Consider the following 26,416-nt stretch of genomic DNA (forward strand, 5'->3'; position numbering starts at 1 on the left):
CATCTCCATGGGTGAATGTACGCATCCCTAATTTTCGACTATGTCGAAAGTGCCATAACAACACATCACTGACAGCAGTGTCCCACTCCCATGAGGATGGATGTCTTTCCCCCACTGCATGACACACCACATGTGGGTGTGAGGACAAATAATACATGCATACCCACCCCTGGCGGATGCAGCACAATACACACACAGAGATCATGCCACAAGACTGTATAGTCATGTCAATGCATACTAAACTAAGAGAGCCAAAGGGAACACACACTGTCACGCACATCCCAGGACTGATAGGAATGTACAGGGGCTGGGACAGCCACCAAGATGTTGTCTCTCATGGAAGGAATAGGGTGGAGTTCCCACAGATGCAATGCCCACAATTTTCAGTCAGGTGCCCAAATACCCTGCAGAACAAGTACCATATGTGTGCTAGGCTGGGATTACACACATGCATAGTGCGGAAAAGGGAGAATTACTCCCTGAAGGCATGGCAACATACTCTATACACAAGTACAGCGACTAGCAAGGATGGCACAGACGATGCAGCCAGAGACATTGCTGAGCAGGCATGGCCATAGTTGAAGGGATCCGTCACCAACAAAGGGAATGTATACACAGGTCAGCACAACAATTGTGCAACTCTCTGCAGGGAAGATGTCAGGTGCCACGGAGGAAGGGACACACCTTGGTACAATGTCTCAAAAAACACTAACACACACAACCAAAGATCCTTTGCAGAGACCTTGTGATGGCACGCAGATCCCATGGAAAGAACCACAGTTACACCCAGGGTCTGGCCCGGGGAGGGAACTAGAGGCGTTAGGGCACTAGAGAACGGTCAGCCTCCAACCAAAGCTATGAACCACAGAAAGGACCGTCCCTAGTTGTGTCTTAAGAGATGCCCAATTTAGTGGGGGCAAATCACAAAAATTGACGGACTGGCATCACACACCACCAGGTGTCATGCTTCATCATCTGCCAGTCCTCGCCCTCTAAAAACCGCGTTTGATAGAGGGCGGGCATACACCTGAAGACAGGGATGCACTTCTAGACTAAGTGGGGGCCCAAACAAAAAAAGGAGTGAGTGAATTTAAAAACCATCATAGTATACCTGAACAATTTTTATTCTATGGGGTTACTATGTGGGATTAAAATATATAAGTGCGGTGAGTGGGGACCTTATCATCCCGTCGCCGCTGTGAATCAGTGATTGTTAATAGGGGGTCAACATGTTTCTGCCTGTATTGTCCACTTGGGTACGTGGCATTAAATATTGGGCTCCAATCTTACCACTGGGGGCGTAGGCCTATAGCCAGCTGCCACCTGTTTAGAGAAACCCTATTGGAAAAACCTATTTGCCCCATGGGAGGGGTAGGGGGGAAATCCTTGTGGCCACATTAAGTCAAGGCGTACTCCCCGCTAGAAAACCTAGTGATGCATGCGTCCAGCCTCCTCCCCGGTGATGGGCCACCTCCTGACCATCAGACTCGAACCTTTGCCCGAAACATAACACATTACCACAACCCCAACTCCTGGAGCATCAGCACCAACATCAATACCTGAAATGCAATAGTGTGCAAAGTCAAAAGAAAATGCTTTAATCAGCATAAGATAAAAATTGTATCAACAACACTATATACAAAGGCCAATGGCCAGTCCAGAATAGAAGTCCTTGGGGGGACACATGGGCACGTGTCTCCCCTAGCTTGCCTGCACATTAGAACACTCAGGTTTGTCGACTGGGGGGGGGGGGGGGGGGCATCATGTGGGGAAGGACCAGGCACCGCAGGGACAGGAGGTGGAAGGGTAGGTGTGGTGGGTGTAGGGCTGGACGCCTGCACCACAGGGGGTGGGGCAGCGCCAAAGGTGTAGGTGAGCTCGGCGCTGCACACTTCTGCCAGGTCGTCCAGAGTATCCCCTGCACCGGAAGAAACCACAGGCACAAAGGAGGGGGTGGGGTCGGAGGGATGGGGTGCAGCGCTACTTTGGGAGGGGGTGGACAGGGGGGGGATCAACTCCCCTACCTGGGGAGCGCCTTGCCCGTTTGCGGGCTGGTGAGCCAGTGGGGCTGAGGCCCAGCACAGCCAAGTAGCTCTCCTTGTCTGACTGTGTGGCAGGGGAGCCAAGGGGAGTGTCTTTGGAGGGACTGGGTAGTGAGGCATGCGGACTCAGACTGTGGCTGCGTGTATGCCTGTGTGCCCCAGACCCAGTGGGTGTGCCTTTATCCCCCTGAGTGTGCGTGCCAGGAGGTATGTGCTTGCCCTTACGTGTTTGTGTGCTGCCTGTGTCTGGTAGGGTGCGTGCTTGGGAATGTCTGGGTGTGCATGGGACAGGCATGGTAGTGGGAAGTGTGGATGGTGCAGGGGTAGGGGGGACGAAGCGCTGCAGGAGACTCACTGCTGCCGTCAGTGAAGAGTCCATGGACCTCAGCAACATCCGTTGGTCAGACATCGCTGCTGACATGCCCTCCATGAACGACACCATCTGTGTCAGCAGTCTGGTGTGGCCATGGAGGACATTCAACATCGATGTCTGGCCAACCTGCAACTGCCGCTGAATGTCCACAGACTCTGCAGTGAGGGCAGCAGGGGGGACAGGGGCAGGGGGTGCGGTGCCTGGCACGAAGGAGACACGGTGGTGCCCTGCACAGACAGAAGGGACCGGAGCAAATGGGAGGGCGGTGATGGGAATGGAGGAGGCGGTGACAGATGTTGTGATGTTGTGCTGCTGCCAGGTGTTGTAGCAGCCTCCGCCCCCTCGAGGAGTTCAGCCTCAGACCCGTCAGCGTCGTAGTCGGTGTCGCCACCAGACAGGTCCTCCGCCTGACTCCCCTCGCCCTCCGTGCCACTTGCTCCCGCAGACTCGCCAGCAGTGGTGGCACCGGTGCTGGATACCTCCTCCTCAAGGTCCGTGCAGGTGTCTCCCTCGGTGTCCTTCGATGATGCTGTGGGCAAGGTGAAGATACAGAAAATAATCAGTCACCTGTATACATCTGACACATGAGTCCAAACAAAATAGGTCACAGTGCAGATCAGGAAAAGCATCATGAGTAACATCTACATTACTCCGCACATATGTAAGCCCTGCACTCCCCAGTTGGTTGACCCACCATGCCACTTGGAAACAAGGAAAATTAGGACACAACAGCATATGACTTGATATCGAATTATACTGAGAAGCTAGTGTCTGGGAACAGTTGAGCACAGCAATACTATGAAGGGATGCCACCTCTTGTTTACTGTGAACGAAACAGTATTGGTGCACCCAAGGCTAAATAACAGACCGCAATGCTGAAGGTGTCCCCACAATCAGAGACCTGTGAGTACTTTGGAAACCCAAACGAAATACATTGTGATCCCTTGGGTATCACAACGCTTTACACAATCTACATGTTTAGAATGTGTGAATGTGCCACTTTGTGAACAGAACACACATGTGCCTGTATAAAAGAAGTCACACAAGGAGGTGCACACAAAACTACATTTACGGGGGGCGTGGCTTGGCAAGCCGACATGGCGGATGTGCGTTGAGCTAGCTCCGCACCGCCCGACATCAAAATCCTACCCGATATCCCTCCCACCCGATCCTGCGCTGATATTCGGCTGGCTGGCGGAGCGGCGGACCGGTGCCCCCCCTGCAGAGTGGTCCGGTGAGCGGGACGGGGCCCGGATGCCAGCGGAACCGGGGGTGATATCCTGTGGCCGTGTGCGGCCTAATGACAGAGCAGAGGCGGCGCCCTTGCGTAGCAGCGGCGTCACCATCATCGCGGGAGGCCTAGGTGGAGCTTCACACGGGGCCCGGGAGCTTGAGGCGATCTGACCAGCTTGCGAGTGGCGGTGGCGCCTCGGAGCGGGACGACGGCGTGCAGGTGAGGGGGCGTTGATCCTTCCCTGTGCCCCCCGTCACCAGCCGTGCCCTGAGGAGGAGGAGGGGCCGCGCCACATCTGGGGCCCGGAGGAGAGGGGCGACGAGGCTTCTGCTGCCCGGTTTGGATCCAGGGCGGAGAGTGCGGCCGGGGGCCCCCCCGCATGAGCTTTCTACGACCGGAGCGGCTGGCGTGGCAGGGAGGCAAGAGAGCGGTGGTCGTGCCGGACCACGGGGAACACGGGCGATCCCTGCGCCGCGGAGGGGCTATCTGGGGTGTGAGTTGAGAAGGCCGGCAGATGGACGGGTCGCTGGGGCAGCGGGGGTTTCGGCAGCTAGATCGGGCTGTGGTGGCCAAGGCCCCCCCCTCCTCCCCCCACCTAACGGTGTGCTGGAGGTGTCGCTGTATGGTGTCCCCTGGACGGAGGGTGAATAACTGGAGGGGGTGTTCCTCGGCTCGCCTGCCCACCGGGGCGACCCAGTAGGGGTGCTGGAAGAGAGCGGCGGCGAGGGACCACCTACCATTTTGCTACCGGGGGGCGGCCCTCGAGGCGGCGTAGAGTGTGACCGGGACGGGGAGGGCCGCAGCCCGCGACGCGCAATGACGAGGGATGGTAAGGGAAGCGGCCAGGCCAGGCCAAGCAGGGCCCGATCGACAAGTTCACGGGTCATGGGGCGACCGCAGCAGTCCCGAGCACGTCGCAGCCAGGAGGCCCCAGTAACGCGGAGCTGATGGCTGCAATTACGCAGTCAAGAGACATGCTGGACGCCAAAATCGGGGCTGTGGGGGCGGATGGTTAACCTTGATTTTAGCCATTGGAATCTTGGTGACTTTTACTGGCGCACTTGCTGCTAAAACGCTTTCAACTTTGCAATTTGCACACTGTTTTTAAAGTTATTTTTACTTTTGAAACCACACTATATACCTACCTGACCTTTGGCGCCCCAGGGCCTTAAGCGGAAGCCAGCTGACGAGGGTCACACAGTCACGGCAGCGGAAGGCGGGGACTGGCAGCCATTGGGGGTTAGCGCTCTAGTGGTGGGAGGCTACTTAAGCTGATGCAGTCGCGACCGCTAGCACTGTTTGCCTGGAGGGTTGTGTTCAATACCCTCCAGGACTGAGCGGGTGAGGTTGCGAGTGTTAGGTTAACCTTGATTTTAGCCATTGGAATCTTGGTGACTTTTACTGGCGCACTTGACCTTTGGTTGTTTGCTGCTAAAACGCTTTTAACTTTGCAATTTGCACGCTGTTTTTTTTTAAATCTTTTTTTTATTTTGTTAAAGCACGGGCATAGCAAAGTCATACATATGAAACAGTTATTGCATTTGGCTGGCTCAATACTCTTAGCACGCATATCCTTGTTACAAACAGTACATAATTGATCTCAGTAATCATTCCACACAGTTCTTTACATTCCCTTCCCACGTCAATCCGAAACGTCCTCATTTGGTAATTCAGGTGGGTCACATATAAAGCCCCTATACTTGTTCCAGGCTCCCCATATTCTCCCCCATTTCTGGGGACAGCCTCGATTTACATACGCAGCTTTCTCTGCGACCATGGCCTCATCCATGTCCATACACCATTCCGCCAGCGTCGGCGAGCATCTGGAACCCCATAGTTTGGCTATGTTTCACTTTGCGACCATCATTCCCAAAGTTGCCCAGTCCTGTGCTGGATGATTCAGGTCATTGGGCTCCCATATATTTAATAAACATCTTTTAGGCTCCGGTACCACCGACTCCCTCTCCGTCTGTGATATGGTTCTCATCACTGCCGTCCAGTACGGCATGATTTTCGGACAGTGCCATATAGTGTGGTAAAACGTACCCTCTTCCCCACACTCTCGCAAGCAATACTGATGGTGTGCACTCCCTATTTTGTGTAAAGTTAACCTTGTGTAATATACACGGTGTAATATCTTTAACTGTACTAATCTTAATCTCGAGGGTATTGCAACTTCCCGTGGTGATGAGAGTGCCATCTGCCAATCTGTCTCGTCAAGATCCCCAAGGTCTGAAGACCACTTGTCCCTCAGTGCTTGCGTTGGGTGAGGTAGGTTAATAACCAATTTACGGTAAGTAAAAGAGGTGGCCTTTTTCGGCATATATTCGGTCAGCAGCCTATCCTCTAGGGGTGAGGCCTCCGGCAGCATGGTGTTCGGTGGTATAACCGCCTGTAAGGCATGTTTAATCTGCATGTATCTGAATTGCTCAGAGGGTGCCAGTTCGTATTGCTCCTGTAGGCACTCGAACGTGACCACCCCCTGTTTGACCCAGAGGTCGCCTACCGTGGAGATGCCTATGGCGTCCCAACTATTGAATCCCTTACTTTTCCTAAGTCGCCCCAGTCGCTGTGTATCCCAGAGTGGAGTGAGTTGTGTTATGACCCCCTGCCATCTCAGTTTCCTATTCGCCAAGTTCCATATGGCCACTGTGTGTGCCGTCGGTCCTATCAATGGGTTGGCTCGTTTTTTGTTGTAGAGGGCCGCCATGACTCCCCCGTCTCCCAACCCGCATCTGTCTGCCTGGAATGCCGGGTCCATGTGTGGGGCGTGAAGCCATGGATTTATTATTTTCAACTGTGCCGCCCAATAGTACAATTGTATGTTTGGGAGAGCTATACCACCATCATACCAGCCCCTAACCAGTTTGTCCATTGCAATGCGTGCTGGTTTGTTGTCCCATAGCAAACTAGAGCCCTCTGCTGCTATTGTTTTAAAATAGCTCGTTGGTACCGGAAATGGGGAGTTCTCCAAGGCATATAGAAACCGTGGCAGCGCCATCATTTTAAAGAGCGCTGCCTTACCAAGCAGATTTACAGGCAAAGTGCGCCAGTGCGTTGTATCTCGTTTTAGACGTTCCAGGGAGGGCACAAGATTTTTTTAAAGGAATTCATCGGGCCTAGGCGTAACATAAATACCCAAATACTTGAAGCCCTCTGTCGTGATTAGAAGATCGCAATCTTTAGGAAGGTATGGTGTCGAGCCAGAGAGCACAAACAAGACCGATTTGGACCAATTAATAGTGTAGCCAGACACTCGCCCATAATTTTCACCGACATTCAGCAGCACCAAGATGGACCACCTGGGGGAGGCCAGGTAAAGCAAAACGTCGTCAGCATTTAAGGATATGCGGACCTCCCATCCCGCAGTCCAGCGAAGCCCCCGAATAGTCGGTTCCCACCGAATCACCGCCGCCAGTGGCTCCAACACAAGTGCGAATAGCAGCGGGGATAGGGGGCAGCCCTGACTGGTGCCGCGCCCCAGCCGGAAGTCCTCCGAAACATGACCATTTGCTGTGACATGTGCTAAAGGTTTTGAGTATAGTAGGTGCACCCAAGCGCAGAATTTAGGGCCAAAGCCCAGATGTCTAAGGAACGCAAAAAGGAAGGGCCACTCTACCATATCGAATGCCATACATGCATCCAATGAGAGAATCACAGCTGGTTCTTGAATATAGGGTACACGGGCTATCACGCCCTGCAGGCGCCGCAGATTAAGGGCCGTGTTACGACCTGGCATGAATCCCGATTGATCTGGGTGTATTAGGGCAGTCATGTGCGGGGTTAATCGAGTCGCTAAAAGCTTAGCGAGTATTTTCGCTTCAGAGTTCAGCAAGGATATTGGGCGATACGAGGTACATTCCTCAGGAGGTTTTCCAGGTTTAGGAATCGCCACTATGGTGGCCGTTCTTTGGTCCCGCGGGAGTTCTCCCGCTTCTAGACTTTCCAGATACATATTTAACAGGTGGGGGAGAGCACGGCCGCCATTTTTTTATAATGTTCGATGGGTATGCCGTTTGGCCCCATCGCCTTCCCAGACTGCAGAGATCTGATTGCTAATTGTAATTCTTCTGTCGTGATGTCGGCTTCCAGCATGTGGTTTGCCTCTGGTGTTAACGTGGTCATCTTGATGTCTTTAAGGTAAGCCTGCGCCTCCTCAATCCTATTGGTAGTGGAGGACGCATAGACCTGGGTGAAGTAATTGGCTAACTCCTTTACTATAGCTTGAGGGTCCGAGACAGTCACTCCTTCTCGAGTTTTTATCTGCGCTATCCAGCTCCGTGCTCGCTCCTTTTTGTCAAGCCAGGCCAAAAGTTTACCTGCCTTATCCCCAATTTCATATATCTTATGGAGTGTAGCCTTCAGTCTGGACTTTGTCATTTCCTTTAGGTGTTCCCTATATTCTCGCTGCTTAATACACAGGGAGTGGGATGTGTCCGCCGTCGGGTTTTCGGCGTGTTGCTCTTCGGCCTGACGTAGCCCCGATTCCATGTCAAGTACCTCCTGTTGCTTTTCGCGTTTATGACCTATTATGGAGGTAACAGCTTGTCCACGAAGAACAGTTTTATAGGCCTCCCAAAGGGTGGTTGAAGATTGGACCGACTTTGCGTTTTCTTTAAAATAGTGCTGTGTTGTAGTGTGGAGGTCTTTGAGGATTTTGGGGTTGTGTAAATAACCTGGGTGTATGGGGTAAATGCGCCATCTAACTGCGTGGCTGCACGTGTATGTCAGCAGCACCGGAGAATGATCTGATATCCCCCTAGGCCTGATGTCTATGTCCCCCACGTTCTGGTAGCTATCTGCAGTTGCAAAAATAATCTATCCTGGATAGACTATTATGTACTCCCGACTGGTAAGTGAACTGGCGTGTCGTGGGGTGACGGCATCTCCAGACATCTATAAGACCAAGGGCGTCCATGAAACTCTCTATGTGGGATACTGTGTTAATGGGAGGTCTAGGAGGATATCGGTCAAGAGAACCGCTGATTGCGACATTGAAGTCCCCTCCAATTATCATTTCCCCCTCTGGGAGATCGAGTAGGAACCTGCTGAATCCGGTAGGGCCACTGCATGGAGAGCAGGAGGGATATATACCGATACCACATTGAAGGATCTTCTCTCCCACTGACATGATATAGCCGCGAAGCGGCCCTGGTCATCTGTCCATTTCTGATTAACTATCAGCGGGAACTGCTTTTTCACCAAGATACCCACACCGCGCGATCCAGAAGAGAACTCGGAGTGCACAATCATTTTAAAACCCCACCGGTCCAGCGCCTTACAGGTTGCTCCCGTTAAATGTGTCTCCTGTAGGAGGGCCACCGCCGGTGCACATCGTTTCAGATACTGTAAGACCAGACCTCTTTTAATCTTATCCCCTAGCCCCCGGACATTCTACGTGACCAATGACATAGGAGCAATTGGGGACACTGGGGACGCTGCGGACCTAACCTGTGAGTGTGTCTGTGCCATAAGTCCTGCCACAATTAATGCGTGCAGTCAAGGATGTAGTTCGCATGTACTTCCTGTAGCCAGCCCTTACACACCAGTTTGTAGTCACTGCCCTTAAGAAAACATTAACCAATAACATCCAATACTGTGTTAACAATCCCATATCCCCCACCCTCCTCCCTGCCTCCCTGTTTGACGGACTTAAAACTACCCGCCACCCCAACAGCGCAGAGTGCTTCATACCCATAACTTGGGGGTGAGAGCAATCGTCCATTGTCCTTGGACACCTCTTGTCCCTCTGTGTCTATAGCGGCTCTTCTCCCTCCCCTCTGGCAAACTCAACTGAAGTGATTGAAGGGTATGAACCCTTTCCAGTGGGCCATTCATATCTCGACAAGCATCCTCTCGAGCCCCTAAGCGTGGTTTTTGCAGTGCGGTTACGATATCGTCGTCACAGGCAGGAAGACTGATCGGATTCAAGGCCTCAGCTGTACAGCATGCTTATGGTCTGATCGCCTTCGCACCGCAGTTCAGTCCTGCTGCACTCCCTGAAGTAAGGTGTCTTCCTCTTACTGACGACTATTCCCGTTTGTCTTGCACGTCAAGTCCTTCACGGCGCTCATGGCCTTCCCTCCGACGATCCGAGCGCGGGGCTTTGCGCCAACCTTCTAGCCACTCTTGGGCGTCTTCTGGAGAAAAAACCTTGTTTTCCCTTCATTGCACGCTGTTTTTAAATTTATTTTTACTTTTAAACCACACTATATACCTACCTGACCTTTGGCGCCCCAGGGCCTTAAGCGGAAGCCAGCTGACGAGGGTCACACAGTCACGGCAGCGGAAGGCGGGGACTGGCAGCCATTGGGGGTTAGCACTCTAGTGGTGGGAGGCTATTTAAGTTGATGCAGTCGCGACCGCGCAGCGGGCACGCCGCGGGTGCGCCAAAGGCGCGCCTAAGGCAAGCCCGTCTGCGCCCGTCTGCGCTCGGTTCGGGCTCGGGGCTAGGTTCCCTGCCCCTTGTTTACCTGGTCCCTTAAGGTATTCAAGTGAGAGGCTACGAATGTTAAACCCACGCAGATTCAAGGTTAACTGCCCGAAAATTCAGCCCCACAATGCATCGGAGAACTCGCACAAACCTTGTGCTATCTGTTTGAGTCGCCTCCCTCATTTCTCGGCACTTCCTATTAGATCCCTCCTTAGTGGCCACAGGGCCGCAGTTACACCAAAGATCAAACATGATGATTTTAAATGCTTATTGCTCAATGCCAGATCTTTAGTAAAGCATAGTTCAGAATGCTGCCTGTTCATAGAAGCCAACAACATTAAGATGGCCTTCATATGGAGGCCTGGGCCGACAATGCCTCCGGGCCGGATATAGTTAAAGCCACCCCCCACAACTACCTCTGCCATACCTTAGATAGACCCTTGAGGAAAGGAGGAGGCCTTGCCGTCATTTACCACATGAGTCTAACTCCCGCTTTCGAGGTTGCTTCCAATGGGACATGTGAAGCTCTATCAATCATTGTTCGACATAGGCCGCAAGACTCTTTTAAAGCAATGCTCATATATCGACCCCCAGGCCCCAAAGGGGGTTTCCTGGACTCACTTGGGTCATTTTTAGAAGAGGGTTTCTGCGCCAAATCCTTCACCATTCTAGGTGATTTTAATTTTCACCTAGAGGACATCACTGATTCAGACACCGCCAGGCTGCTGGAAACTATGGGGGGTGGGAATCTTTTATAGCTGGTAGTTGGCCCCACCCATAAGAAGGGTCATACCTTAGATGGAATTTTTACCAATTCCTCCACACTTTCCATTCTTGATATCCTTCCACTTCCCTGGACTGATCATGCCGCCATTATCTTTGGAATTTCCTCTTCCCCTACCTCATTGTCAAATCCCAAACCCAAAGGAAAAATAGCCCTTCGGGCATGGAAGAACATAAACCCAGTTAATCTTGATTCAACCCTGATAGAATCAGTCCCTCATCTTTCCTCCAATATAGAGGAAGAAAGCAACAATGTATGAGGACTGGATCAAGGCAGCCTGCCATAAACTGGCTCCGGTCAAATGGTGTTCTCCCAGACCACTGATTCCATCTGCCCCCTGGTTTTCACACAAACTGCAAGAACTCAAACCAGAGTGCAAGAAGTTGGAGCGCCTATGGAGGAAGGGGTATAACTTAAACAACAGAGGACTCTACCGAATTAGCCTTTCAGCCTATCAGAAAACACTGCAGGGAGAAAAAAAGGCCTTTTTTTTCAGATAAAATCGCTAGTGCCAAATCTTCAGCAAAAGAACTGTTTAACACAGTAACCTTGCTTATGACTCCCTCCAAGCCCATCGTGCACGGCGACGCTGAGTTTTGCAATACGCTCGCCACTTTCTTCTTAAACAAAGTTGATACCATCTTCTCCTCCTTTAATAACCAAGCTAGTACAGCTAGTGTTAGAAGTCCTGTGACTAATACTACACTCCCTGCCCCCATTTTTAATACCTTTTCCCCTCTGACCAACGTGGAGGTCTCCAACCTGCTCATGGGTTGTAGATCCGGGTCCCCTAAGGACCCCTGTCCGGCCTCTATAGTGAAGATGTCTCCGGTAACTATTACTAGTTCCTTGACCCCGCTACTTAATCAGATATTGGGTACGGGGCACTATCCGGTATCCTGGAAAACTGCTTCCATACTACCTCTCTTAAAAAAAAAAAACTTAGAGCCAAGTGATCCCAACAACTATCGGCCTATCTCCCGCCTCCCCTTACCTGCCAAGATCCTGGAGAAGGCCATGAATATGCAGTTAAGCCAGTTCCGGGAAAGTAACAATTTACTGGATCACTCCCAATATGGATTTCCGCCGGGGCACAGCACGGAGTCAGCTCTGATTAAAGCCACGGAAGAAATACGTGAGGCGATCGACCAGGGAGGGTCCGCAATCCTTATCATGCTAGACCTGTCAGCGGCCTTCGACACGGTTCATCATGACCTACTACTCGATCGATTGTCTAAGGTCGGGGTCCAAGGTGCTGGGACCTATTGAAATCTTTTCTGACTGACAGAACACAAACGGTGGACCTGGATGAGGAAATATCGAAACCTTTTGTTCTTCCCTGTGGAGTCCCTCAGGGATCTTCCCTTAGTCCCACGCTCTTTAATATTTATGTTATACCGCTGGCCGCCCTTATACGGTCCTTCGGCCTGCTCACTACCTCTTATGCGGATGACACTCAGATTGTGTTATCCGTACAGAAAGGTAATGAAGAGGGATTGGCCACCAGTTGTCAAGATTGTATGGCGCCCATTACTAGCTGGATGGCAGCCAATTGCCTCAAATTAAACTCGGGCAAAACAGAGGTGATAAGCTTCGGGAATAACCCCAACATCTGGTCCCCAGCATGGTGGCCTAGTGAGATGGGGCTCTTGCCAGAACCCGCACGCTCTGTAAAAAATCTGGGTGTGATTGTGGATAACACCCTCTCTTTCGGGGATCAGGTTAGCAGAGTGGTATTCACATGCTTTTTTATCCTTAGGACTTTGAAAAAAATTCAACCTCTTCTGGAGGATGATAGTTTTAGAGCAGTAGTCTGCATTAATTTGATCCCGTCTAGATTACTGCAATAGTCTCTATTTGACTATAAACAATAAACATCTAAATAGACTCCAGATGGTTCAGAACGCGGCAGCAAGATTGCTCACTGGCACTCCTAGATCGGTATCAATTAGGAAAGGGATTACCCACCTTCATTGGCTCCCAATCAAAAAACGAGCCCAATTCAAGGCTCTCTGCACGGTTTTCAAAACCCTACAGGGAACAGGACCCAAAGATCTAAGAGAACAGATCCAATGGTACATCCCGGGGAGAGCACTGTGGTCAACGGAAGCCAAAAGGGCAGCTATTCCTAAGGTAAATAAGGCCAGTTGGGGTGGCAAGAGCATTGTGCTCAGAGCTACCACCGCCTGGAATGAGCTTCCGTTTTACTTAAGGTCTGCTATGGAACTCCTTACCTTCAGAAGAAATTTGAAGACATGGCTGTTTTTAGGCTAATATCTGGTTTATTCCGGTGGGTGGACTCTCTTCCAGGTAAACAGTGTGCAGCGCCAGGACACCCTCGGGTAACAGTGCGCTTTATAAGTTTGTATAACATAACATAACATAACATGTCACGCTGCTCCGCCAGGACCTATGGAATGCCGTGATCGTATCACGGAGGCCGAGACAAGGGTCTCTGGGGTGGAAGATGACGTGGGGACACTCAAGAAACGAGTCAAGGCGTTGGAAGTGGTGCAGAGGGGCCTGGCGGAGCGAGTGGAAGACGCGGAGGGTAGGGCCCGACGGAACAACCTGTGTTTTGTGGGGTTTCCGGAGGGCTGTGAAGGGGGAGACATGGAGCGGTTCTTGTCGGGATGGCTGGAGAGCTGGGTGCCATCGGACGCCCTTTCCCGCTGTTTTGTGGTGGAGCGGGCGCACAAGGCCCTGGCGCAGAAACCGCCGCCAGGCTCCCGTCCTAGGCCTGTGATTGCCAAAATACTGAACTACCATGACCGCGACGTCATCCTGAAGCAGGCCAGGGCGAAGGAGCCTCTGCTGTTTGAGAACACACGCATACTCATATTCCCGGACTATACCCGCCTGGTGCAGCAACAACAACAGTCCTTCTTGGCGGCAAAGGCCCGGCTTCGCGCCCTGAAGCTGCATTACGCTCTTCTGTACCCGGCCCGGTTGCGGGTGGTCTACAGGTCCCGAACACATTTTTTTGATTCACCCGATGAGGTCTTTAAATGGATGGATGAAACTGTACGCCTTCAGCCACAGCAGCCTCCGGGCCGGGGGACCAATGACGATGCTGCTGGAGCAGCTCAAGACAGTCAAAAGTCGAAAGGAAAGCACCCCCGGTGTTCTAGGTCCCAGAGGCGCTCCAGATCCCGTGGCTCGGTGTCTGGGACTGGCTCCTCAGGCGGGGGGGGGCAGTTGAAGGGGCACTACCGGACAGTTTGGCATAGTGACTGGCCCAGCGGCTTCTGTATTGTTGGGGAGTGGGATACGGGACTTATGGGGTGCGGGTAGCGTAGTATGGGCGGCGCACCAGTTGTTTTGGGCGGTTGGGGGGATCCATTGGATGGGGCGACCCGGGGTTCCAGGTTGGAGCCTGGAGGTGAGTTCCACCGCGACAGGTGCTTCAAGGTTTTTGAGGTATGGGGTTGGGGGGAGGGAGGGCCACGGGGTGTTGGAAGTTGGTATGGTTATTGTTGACCGCATGTTTCCCATGGTACGTCTGGAGCAAGAGGTATGGCACAAGATACTGCGCAGCTGGGTACTGTCAAGGTAGTAAGTTGGAATGTAAGGGGGGCTCTAGATAAAATTAAGCGAGGGGCGCTCCTACGATACACCAAGCGAGTGGCTGCTGACATACTGCTCTTGCAGGAGACGCACCTGCTAGGTACGAAGACTCCCTGCCTCCAGAGGTATGGGTATACCCAGGTCTTTCATGCGGGCTTTACACGGGGGTCTCGGGGTGTAGCTATCCTAGTGCATAAGCGTGTCCCGTACACACTTGGTAGGGTGTGGACAGATGCTCAGGGCGTTACGTCTTTGCTAAGGGGCAAATAGGGAGTGATTGGGTGGTGTTTGAAAGCGTGTATGCCCCGCCCCCGATGTCCTGGGTACTGATGGAGAGGATCACCGCTGTTTGGACCGAATTCTCAGACGTGGTATGTGTGGTTGGCGGAGATTGGAATGAGGTGATGGAGGGTTCCAGGGATCGGTGGAGGGAGGGGGGAGTGCCCGATAGTTCGACCCGTACCAAACTGAGAGCTTTGGTGGAGGGCCTAGACTGGGTGGACGTCTGGCGGCACTTTCATGGCACGCAGCGTGCATATACATATGTCTCCGCAGTGCATGGCTCGTTCTCGCAGCTGGACTACATTTTTCTGTCCCGCGATCTGTCCGGCAGGGCCATGGGGGCCGAGATTCTCCCGCGGGGCCTTTCGGACGACTCTCCGGTGGCGGCGGTGTTGCGCCTTTGGCACTCGCGGCAGCCGTTTCGGTGGCGCATGTCGGTGTAGCACCTGCAGCAGGAGGAATATGGGTCGTGCATGCTGGAGGCGTTGGATCAGTATTTGTCCATTAACGTGGGCTCGGTCCCCGAGGCTGCCTCGGTGTGGGAGGCGCTTAAATCGACGCTTCACGGGGTGGACATCTCGTATTGTGCCATGGCACGACGGCGCAAGGGGGAAAGGGCCTTACAGGCGGAAGCTGAGATTGCCGCCCTGGAGAGCCGGAGCTCCGCGGAGGGTGGAGGCCGGGCCCTTCGTCGGCTCCTGTTCGCGCAACAGAGCTATGCCTCGATGTTAATGGAGGAGGCGCGTCAGGCATGGTTGGCAACTCGTAGTCGGGTTTATCACTGGGGGGATAAGTCGGGCCGGATGCTCCATAGGCTGTGTCAGGGCATGAATCATTCGCGGGTGCTCCCGGGGCTAGTGGATACAGCTGGTGGACCTATCTCGGATCCTAGTGTGCTGGCGGAGAGTTTCGCGGGGTACTACGCAGACCTCTATGGTCCGCAGGAGGTCCTATCGGAAGAGATGATAGAACAGTTCCTGGTGGATATTCCTCCCCGGGCCCTCCCGGATTTGGTATGAGAGGAGTTAGAACTCCCACTAACGGTTGAAGAGCTGGGGGAGGCGTTGGGTGGTCTCAACTCGGGGAAAGCGCCGGGCCCGAATGGATTCCCCGCTGAATTCTTTCGGAAACATTTCTTGCAGCTTGGTCCACACTATAGTGCGGCCCTGGAGGAGGCTTGCGAACGGGGGATACTCCCGCGCGATTGGCGACACGCCGAAATAGTGGTGTTCCACAAGCCGGGCAGGCCCCCCGAATCCCACGCATCATATCGCCCAATATCCCTCCTTAATGTGGAGGCTAAGATCTTGGCGAAAGCCCTGGCGAATCGCTTGCTGCCCCATATTACGTCCTTGATCCATCCGGATCAGGCCGGATTCATGCCAAACAGAGCGACGCGCCATAATATGCGACGAGCGCACGTGGCGATTGCGGCCGTGCAAAGATTGGGAGTGCCTGTGGCTCTCTTGTTGGCAGATATGGATCGGGCCTTTGATTCCCTAAGTTGGCGGTACCTCTTTGCCCTGCTGAGATGCCTGAACCTAGGGCCAACATTCCTCTCGTATCTGCTGCTGTTATATATGGACTTATCGGCTTCGGTGCGGGTGGCGGGGGCGATCTCTGCCCAGTTTCCGGTGAGTCGGGGCACGCGTCAGGGCTGCCACCTGTCCCCATATCTATTCGCGCTGGCGATTGAGCCATTGGCGGCGTAGGTCCGGGTAGACGCACAGGTGGCCGGGTTTGAGTGGTCCGAGGGCCTGTCTGACGGTATAGCACTATATGCGGACGACGTGCTTTTCTTTCTGACGAATATAGATCGGACGGGGCCGTGGCTGCTGCGGATCATGCAAATATTTGGGGAGACCTCGGGTCTCCACATGAATCCGCAGAAATCTGCACTGTGGGTTCTGGGGGGTGAGGCCCATCGGAGGGGCTGGCGCGCTTCGGTTCAACTGGCAGTTGGAGGGCTTAAATATTTGGGGGTATTCCTGTCTGACGTTCCGGCCATGGCATGGGAGAGAAATGTGGTCCCCGTATGGGACAGGGTGCGCGACGACGTTAAGCTGTGGGCGCGTATGCCACTGACAATATATGGTCGTTCGGCCATCTTCAAGATGGTTGCGCTTCCCCGTCTGCTGTATCAGCTGCAGAATCATCCGTATGGTTTTCCACCGGGCTGGTTCCGTAGAGTGAACACAACTCTGGGACAATTTCTTTGGGAGGGAGGCGGGGTGCACTGCGAACCTGCTTCCTCTCGGTGTATGGTGGCGGCCTGGCGGCGTCTGACATACTCTCCTACTATCAGGCTTCCCATCTCCTCGTCCTCAATGAGTGGTGGTATGGGGATAGAAGTGATCCGGCGTATGCGGTCGAGCGACGGTTGATGGATCCATATACCCTACACACGATCTTATATGCGGCTCCCTTGCGTTTGGCGTTGCCGCCGGTGACTCGAGTTGTCTTCCAAATCTGGAGACAGGCCCTGAGACGGATGGGCTGGTGGGATAGGCTCACGTTGGAGACCCCACTGTGGCATAACGGTCGCTTGCCCCAATTGGCTGCGTTAACCGGCTTCGTGGGCTGGGACCGCATCGGCATATCTACGCTTGGGGATGTGGTGCAGGGTGTAACACTGAAGTCATTCCAGTGTCTGCGGGGAGAGTTCAACATGCCCCATCGCAGTTCCTTAAGTATCTACAGTTCCGGCACGCAATCACTCCATATTTGGAGGGCGTAGATGAATTAGCCGAATTTAACCCGCTGGAAGCCAGGGTCTTTATGGGGGACCTCCGGGAACGCAAGATTTCTTGAATATTTCAAGCCTTGGTCATTCATGGGGCCCCAACCCTGCAGACCCTTAGAGACCGGTGGGTGGAGAACGTAGGCCCATTGGATGACACAGACTGGACGGAGGCGCTGGCGTCGCCTCGTGGGGCGGCGGTGGCGATGCGCCTCCGCCTGATCCAATTTACATTTTTTCATAGGGTGTACTATACTAGGCAGCGGCTTTGGCGGGCGGGTCTGATCGCCTCCCCGGAGTGTCTCCGCTGTGGACATGCGGAGGGGTACTTCCTTCATACAGTGTGGTCTTGTCAGGGCCTCTCCCGCTTTTGGAGGGGGGTCCTTGGGTGCATTGCGGAGGTGTTGGGGTGTGGACATACCATCGGAGCCTAGGTTGGTTCTTCTCCATGTGATGGACGCCGTTGGGGGTAATATTTATAAGAGGCATTTGCTGTTGTTAGGCCTGACACTGGCTAAAAGAGATGTGGCCAGGGCATGGAAGGCGCCGGCTGCCCCCTCAATTAATGTATGGAAGAGGGGTCTGGACTTTCACATGGGTCTAGAGCTCCCGGTGTTTGCGGCTAGGGGGTGGCCCCGCAAGCACTATAAAATCTGGAAGCGCTGGGCTGACTACAGCGGGATATTTCTGGAGCCGCCGCCGGCTGGGCGGGACGAACAGCGGATGTGAGTGGTCCGTGGTGGAAGGTCCCCCGTGCGAAGTAATGCAGACGGTGGGTCGGCTGGGCGAATGGAGGGAGAGCATTATCTTTCATTGCCAGCCATGGGTAGGTTAGCGGTCGGGGGGGTGGGATCCGGGGGTTGGGGGGGGGGAAGGTCAGATTTCGCGGGGCTATAGTTGGTTTGAAATGCCCTGCATTATTTTCAATATACAAAGAAAATTTCAAGACATTGTGATGTGAAAATGATTGGGCAGTGCTCTCTGGGTTACAGGGACCTGTGTGATATGTGTTCTTGATAAATAAAATATGCTTTCAAAAAAAAAAAACTACATTTACACAGTCATTGTATGAGCGGCCAGCCTTATTCAAACAAGCCACTGTTAGAAAGAAATGGGGTTTCAATAAGTACATATACATGGCCCCACGGCGGTCTGGATGACTTGACACTCGTAAGTTGGTATCAGCAACAACCAAGGACTTACCCAAATGCCACCACACTGTGGGAACATGGATATGTATTACCTTAAAAAAAAGTGTTATTCGAACTGTGCCTTTCTTTAATACGTGCCAGCGTGTCCCCTGAAAGTGTAAAGGTTGTTTCTTGTGCACTTCCGTGGGAGACATCTGTCATGCAGGCACATTATTGTCCTGCACAACAAAACATCAAAGTCAAGCATTGAAAACATGAAGACATGTTGACAAGTGTAGTGAGTGCCAAGGTACAAGACTTCTTGACTAACAACTTGAATCATGCCACCTGTCACATGGCCATCCGTACCATGATGACACAGTTGGCAACACATCTGACCCACTGTCTGTCATGTGGAGTGGCACATATGTTCAAACACAGGACAATGCATAAGATAATGGGCCTGCAATTGTGTCGGAATAAGGAGCACCTGCACTGAGGAGACACACTCATGGCAAGCAAGAATGTCCACACAGATGTAACCACACAAAGAACAAACTACGTAGTATCTGGACCACACACTGGTGCCAAAAATGGATGAGCAGGAATCATGTATTTTAACTTTTGACACATGCAGCAAAGCACTAAAATTAAACCCTGCACAACATGACTGGGTCACTGCATGTTGAGTGTCTGTCCAGACAATTATCACACACAGGTCAGACCTGGCAAGGAGACATAAGGTTTGGACATGTAGGCCTTGCCCGCACAAACCCCCCATACCTGACACAATGTGATTGAGACAGATCAAGAAGTGACACCTCTTAATCTGGGTTTACTAAAATGTGCAGCAAGAATTCCCAAATGTACTCCACATCACCTTGTGAGGCTGCCAACAAATATTTGTGACAAACAACCATCAACAGATAGTTGTACATAGACACACAGGCACTGCCCAGTGTGAGGATGCACAAGCCAAATGGGGTCACCCTGTCCAGTGGACACATGTAGCACACTTTACATTAATACAAATGAGGCCAGGGAACAATGCCACAGAGGCCAACCTATGCTGAACACACAGAGAATGGGCACAGTGTTGGATGACACACATGAATCAGAGGCAAGGGTGTCTCAGGGGACTGTAGTGGGCACACTGCTCCATGGTCCAGGAATGATCTGACTGTAACATGAGCAACTGTCCCGGCACTATGCATATCTCCCACTCATGCACATCATGTCTGAGGCCACAACATCGGTCCTGCATGCTGCAAGTCTCTTAATTTGAATCCTCACACTCCTATGTTGAGACTCAGCATCAGTGCCAACAAATATGGACCCCCAAATGACTCAACAGGACCGGGCACAGGCAAGGTACCAACACATGTCACAGACCACCCCCACACATGATGCAGAAAGCAATGTGCACGTGGAGTAACTGGCAGCCTAGATGACCATGTGCAATAGTGTTTACACACAGACCAGGGAACACATGTCAAGGAGGGGAAGAGAGGAAGAACAGCACTGGTTGACTTGGGGGAAAAGGATATGCACTGCACATATAAACCCTGGCAGTGTATCCAGGCGACAGCACTTCCAAAAGCTGGTGACACACAACAAACACACATGTACCTACCCCCTTGCTGCTGCTGCTGTTTCTCCTGTAACCGCCCATCCATCTCAGGGAAGACCACCGCCAGGACACGCTTCATCTGGTGGGTCAGGCGTCAACGCCCGCCGTGGCGGCGTGGAGGTGAGTCCTCCAGCAGGACCCGGGCGATTCTCCGGTCCAGCACCGGATGTCCTGCCACCGTTTTCTCACTTGTGCTAGGCGCCGACTGCGACCCTCCACCGATCTCACGGCCCTGACGGCCTGCTTCCAGATCTCCCCCTTGGCGTAGGCAGTTACCTGTGAGGACGACAAAGTGAGACAACATCACCTGCTCCATGTCAGAGAGACACACATTTGAACATCTTTGAAATGTTGAACAGGGCATAGGATGCAGCCAGGGAATTGCATCTTAGTCATATGGACATTGGCCTCTGTGGAAGCCCCAATGCACTACATGGCATGTAAAGTACACAGGTGGCATGAGGGATGCGACACACCCCATGAACATGGCACACACTGTGCATCACAAGAGACACCAGGCTGATGTACAGCACCTCCAAGCAGTTACATGCCCCAGGCCACTGACGCAACCTCAGCAGAGTACACAGACACACACAGGCACAGATCAATCACATGCCATTGGCAACAGCGGATACAAACCTCACTCTGCACATGTGCCACTTGCCTGTGGGGTGTCACAGGTGTGGGGCTAGCTCAGCAAGTCAGACACACAGCACGGCTTACTTCTCACATCAGATGGGTAGAGCAGTTGCCTCCTCCATGCAGCTGTGGTGCAACACTTCACATAGACACTCACCAACATGACAAGGAACATTCACACACATCAATGTCCAGGGGGCGTACACATCACTTGGACACTCTCACCACAGCTCCACTCAACTCTCACACATCTGTGGGAACAGTCACCTGTCACACCAGGTGGACCACTGAATCACCTCAGGACAATAGACAAAAAATGCCACAAAGGATTAGCCAGGCTGAATGTGTCATGCACTATGCAGTGAATGTCACAGTAAGCACAATGCAAGTGAGGAGTGCACACATGAACTACATCATGCTCTGCATGGAAGACATAAGCCATTCCCCCCCCCCCCCCCCCCGGGACCCACTCTAAACAACATTGCATGTCTGTCACACCTGGACACAATGCCAGAAGTGACAGTCACAAAAAAGGTGCACAGTCAAAGGTAGTGGAGTCAGCACTCACCTGCTCCCCTGGTCTCCCATACAGGCTGGGGTACTGTGGGAGGATGACATCCAGCAATGCCTCATTCTCCTCCTGGGTGAATGGCTGGGCCCTCTCCACAGACCTTGACATGGTGCCAGAGGAAGCACAGACAGCAGCAGTGTTGTCGACAGGAAACTTGTGCAGGCAAGTGCCCTCTCATGGGTTCTGGCTGACTTATATCATACGCAACTTCTTCTCATAATGGTGAGTCACTGGGTCTGAGTGTGCACGCTTGGAGCCTTGTGTGGCATGTGTTGCAATGTGTGTGTCCAGCTGACTGTATGCTAAGTGACTTAGATGTGTGTTCTGATGTGTCACTCGAGTGATGATGCCATTCCAATCATTTTAGCTGTGACCCTAATTTTTATAATCGAATGGTGACAACATTATTCCTGTAGAGTATATGACCATGTATGCGGATAACAATCTTTTAGCTGACTGCTTGTGTGTCTGTCATCCACAGGTTCTTGCGCATGTTGTCTGGTCGAGTCATCATTGGCCTCCTGCTATTCCTCATGAGTATTGCAACGTGTGCTGAATCAGCGTTCCATGCTCGGACATGTGGAAAAGTCATTTTGGGTGAGGATTGCAGCAAGGCATTTTGGGATTGTTAGGTGTTTGGAATGTGTGGGGACTGCTCCTGTGCATGTTGGGTTACCATGCATACATGTTGACTCACCATGGGGCACATGACATGTAGCATGACTCCCATGAATTGATAGTCAACCTTTGTGACAGTCATCTCTAATGGTTAGTGGATTCTGATGAAGGCATCAATGTGTGTATAACTTCCCTCAGAAACATACGGGATGCTACGGGTGGACATGGTGTGGGACATCCCCATAACAGGCTCAATGGGGAATTGCAGCCTCTCCGTGTGCAGAAAGGTGGTGTTTGGCTCATCCCCTTAACTTGTGTGCTAGGCCATTAGGATTTACTACATCTGTGTTGTGAAGGGGGTGTCCAGTGTAGGTCCCACATGTTCAGCCAAATGACCTGTGTGTCTGTTCATATTGATGCTTTTCCCTTAGTGTGAGCCTGAGTAATAAAGGGGTTCCTCACCCTCCAAGGTGCCTCATCTCTGTCAATGCAGGTCTCTTGCCACTTTGCATGCGGCATCTCTGGCATAGTTGTCAAAGATTGTGCATATGAGTCTATGTGTAGTTTGGCTACATGCATGCAGGTCTTCATGGATCAGAATCTCTATTGTGCATGAAGTCCATGGTTGTGTATGTATTTGGGCATGTTGGTCCCCACGACGGGCCGTCAACGCCTGCTGAGGGTGTGTCTTTTGTGCGTGTCTCGGCCTTCTGTTTCCTGATCCTGTGCCAGTTATCTTTGGTGATTGTGCATCCATTTTCTCTGGGTGTTCCATGGGTAACCGGACACTCCTTCCTTTACTTATGCCTGTTGCATTTGTCCTTTCTGACATCCTTGTCTTTGTGTGCTACTTTTGGCATAGTTTCAAGGACATACACCTGCTGCTGCGGCCCCTGCAGCAAGGGCCCACAAAGTGGCGGGATTCGGCAACACACATGCCTCAAAGATGCTCCTCCCTGCCTACCTCCATCCATTCATTTGGCTGTCATCACCCTGTCTGTGCCACTGTTGGGTACACGCGGTGCCAAAGGCAGGACCGTCAGCACATGCAACGTGCACATTGCACGACCCTCATGTCCTTGCATGACCCACATCACACTACAGTCTGAGGTTGTAGCCACCCTCCAAGAAATGTCTATCCGAAACTCAACAGCCTGCTCTCAGCCATACCCTAAGCGCACACATGACACCTTTGCATGCTGAGTGGGCAACTCCAACTGCCTACACAGCGCTGCCTCTCCTTCCAGGCCCTGTCACACCAACCAGATCATGTCCCTCCTGCTCCACACCGGCTCCGTACACCAGCAAGGCCATGGGAGTTTTACTCAGGTCTTCAGCATGTGGTATAGTGGCGTCATCTGGCACATGGCCCAGGGCTCATCTCTCAGCGTGTCAATCTTCAATGTGTCCAGGACCCCCCTCTCCACCATCACATGCGCACACAACCTCATCATCATGTCATATGCCATTGACACCCAGGTGCTCCTCACCCTCACCAAAGACCCAGCCATTGCCAGTTCCAACATTCAAGAAGGCATGAGGTCCGTGGATGAATGGCTGAACATCAGCCACCTGAGGCTGAACTTGTACAGGACTGAGGTAAGTATCGGAGGATTGTCCCCTTACAGCTGGCTCAACTCCTTGTGTCCCACCCGCAGGGGCCCTACACAAGCACCCAGTGGCCACGCACACAAGATGTTGTGCATCATGGATTTGTCACTCACATTTGCCATGCAAATCACCATCATCTGTACCTCATGCTGCAGCACCCTCTGCATGATGCACATGATCCTCTGATAGATCCACTCCAAGGAAAGACAGACCATCCCCCAGGTCCACGACACCAGCTGTGACACAGGCCCTCGTCAGCAGCTGACTGGACTACGGCAATGCACTCTACGCAGGACTCCCATCCAAACACCAACGGCGGATACAACGCTTCCAAAAAGCCTCCGAACGACTGATCGACAACGCCCCCCGCCACAGCCACATCACCCACCTCCTGAGTGACCTGCACTGGCTCCACATCGACAAGAGGATCACCTTCAAGCTCCTCACCCACTCACACAAGGCACTCCACAACACCGGACAAGCCTACCTGAACATCAGACTCAGCTTCTACAACCCCACCCGCCAGCTCCGCTCCGGCAGCCTCGCAGCTATCCCACGCATCCAACGTACGACCGCCTGCGGGAGATCCTTCTCCTACTTCGCCGCCAAGACCTGGAACACCCTCCTAACCCATCACGACACTGACCCAAGACCTACTTGCCTTCAGATGACTCCTCAAGACTTGGCTCTTCGCACGGTAGTGGAATCCCCCCCCCCCCCCCCTCTGCACCTTGAGACCCTCACAGGTAAGTAGCGTGCCTTACAAGTACCCTGATTGATTGTTGATTGATTGACGGTGCCTGCTGGTGGGTGCAGTGTGATTTGGCAGGGGGTCTCCCAGGTGATGTATCTGTCCCCCCATGGAGCATGCTGCCATGTCAGTGAGTGTGAGTTCCTGTCCTAGATATCTGAGCTGGTTGTGTTTGTGTTAGATTTTGCAGTTGTCACAGGAGGGCCTTGTGCTGCCTACAGCAGGACCAAGTGTCAGCTACCTTGTCAGTACTTTGCCAGTCCCTGTGCATTGCACATGGTGCATGGGTATGTACCTGGGCCATATGGGCTGAGGGCAATGGTGTCTGTTTCTGAGTTGTACAATATGTTTAGTCATCCCCACCCTCCCAGCATCCCGGACATCCAGTCTTGGGTTTGTGGTTTGTGTAGGCTGGGACATGGCATGGCCTTGCTTTGTGAATGGGGCATACACATGTTAGTGGCATGAGCGTTGTTTTTGAGTGTGGTTGTGTCTGGTGAGGGCTTGGGGGTAGGTGTGTGCATTTGTTGTAGTTGGGGTGTGGATGCCATTACCCCCATGTTACGTAAGTTGTTTGTGTACTCACCAGGCTCGGCAACTCCTTCGACTCCGTGTACTCCCACCGGCGGAAGCAGGGCCATCACCTTCTCCTCCCAGGGATGGTAATGTACCGGTCTGCGGGGCAGCCCACCTCCTGTGATGTTACTCGGGGCGTAGTCCTCGTTCATTTTGTGCTTGACTGCCCTGCGCAGATCGTACCACCTGGCTTGGCATTCATTCCTGGTCCTTCTGATGGGCGCAACAGCATTCACCCGATCGACGATCCTCTGCCACAGGCGTGATTTTTCAGCTATGCTGGTCTGTCTGACCAATGTTCCAAAGAGCTGTGGCTCGACTCTGATGACTTTGTTGACAAGGATGTCCAGCTCCTCCCTTGTGAACTTTGGATTCTTGTCTGTGGGCATGGTGTGGGGTGTGGGTGTGGATGGTTGTGGGTGTGTGGGTATGAATGTGTAGGTGTGTGTGTGAATGTGTAGAGGGGGTATGTGTGAAGGAGGTTGTGTGATTTGAATTGACCCTCCTTGTGCTGTTTCGCAGTGTCCTGGTTCTGTACGATTCGTTTTAGCGTATGTAAGGTGCGTACATACGTGATGTTGTTGTACAGTGCTCACATATGCAATGTTGTTGTACGGTTCGTACATACGGGATGCTGGGGTACGGTGGTGGGGTACGGTGCGTCCAAGTATGCGGCTGGGGTACGGTGGTGGGGTACGGTGCATCCAAGTACGTGGCTGGGGTACGGTGGTGGGGTATGGTGCCTACAAGTATGGGGCTGGGGGACAGTGTTGGGGTACGGTGCGTACAAGTAAGGGGCTGGGGTAGGGTGGTGGGGTACGGTGCGTACATGTACTGGGCTGGGGTACGGTGGTGGGGTACGGTGCCTACAAGTATGGGGCTGGGGATGGTGTTGGGGTACGGTGCATACAAGTAAGGGGCTGGGGTAGGGTGGTGGGGTACGGTGCGTACATGTACGGGGCTGGGGTACGGTGGTGGGGTACGGTGCGTCCAAGTACGCGGCTGGGGTACGGTGCGTACAAGTATGGGACTGGGGGACGGTGTTGGGGTACGGTGCGTACAAGTAAGGGGCTGTGGTAGAGTGGTGGGGTACGGTGCGTACATGTACTGGGCTGGGGTACGGTGGTGGGGTACAGTGGTGGGGTACGGTGCATCCAAGTACGCGGCTGGGGTACGGTGGCGGGGTCGGTGCATACAAGTAAGGGGCTGGGGGACGGTGGTGGGATATGGTGCCTACAAGTTAGGGGCTGGGGTAGGGTGGTGGGGTACGGTGCGTACATGTACGGGGCTGGGGTACGGGGCTGGGGTACGGTGGTGGGGTACGGTGCGTACATGTACAGGGCTGGGGTATAGTGCAGACATGGGGGGGGTATGAGGCAGACATGTGGGGGGGAGGGGCGGCTGTACGACTCGTATCCCGGGCACAAGTTTACCC

This window comes from Triturus cristatus, chromosome 1_2, assembly GCF_964204655.1.
Source record: "Triturus cristatus chromosome 1_2, aTriCri1.1, whole genome shotgun sequence".
In the NCBI taxonomy this organism is placed as follows: domain Eukaryota; kingdom Metazoa; phylum Chordata; class Amphibia; order Caudata; family Salamandridae; genus Triturus; species Triturus cristatus.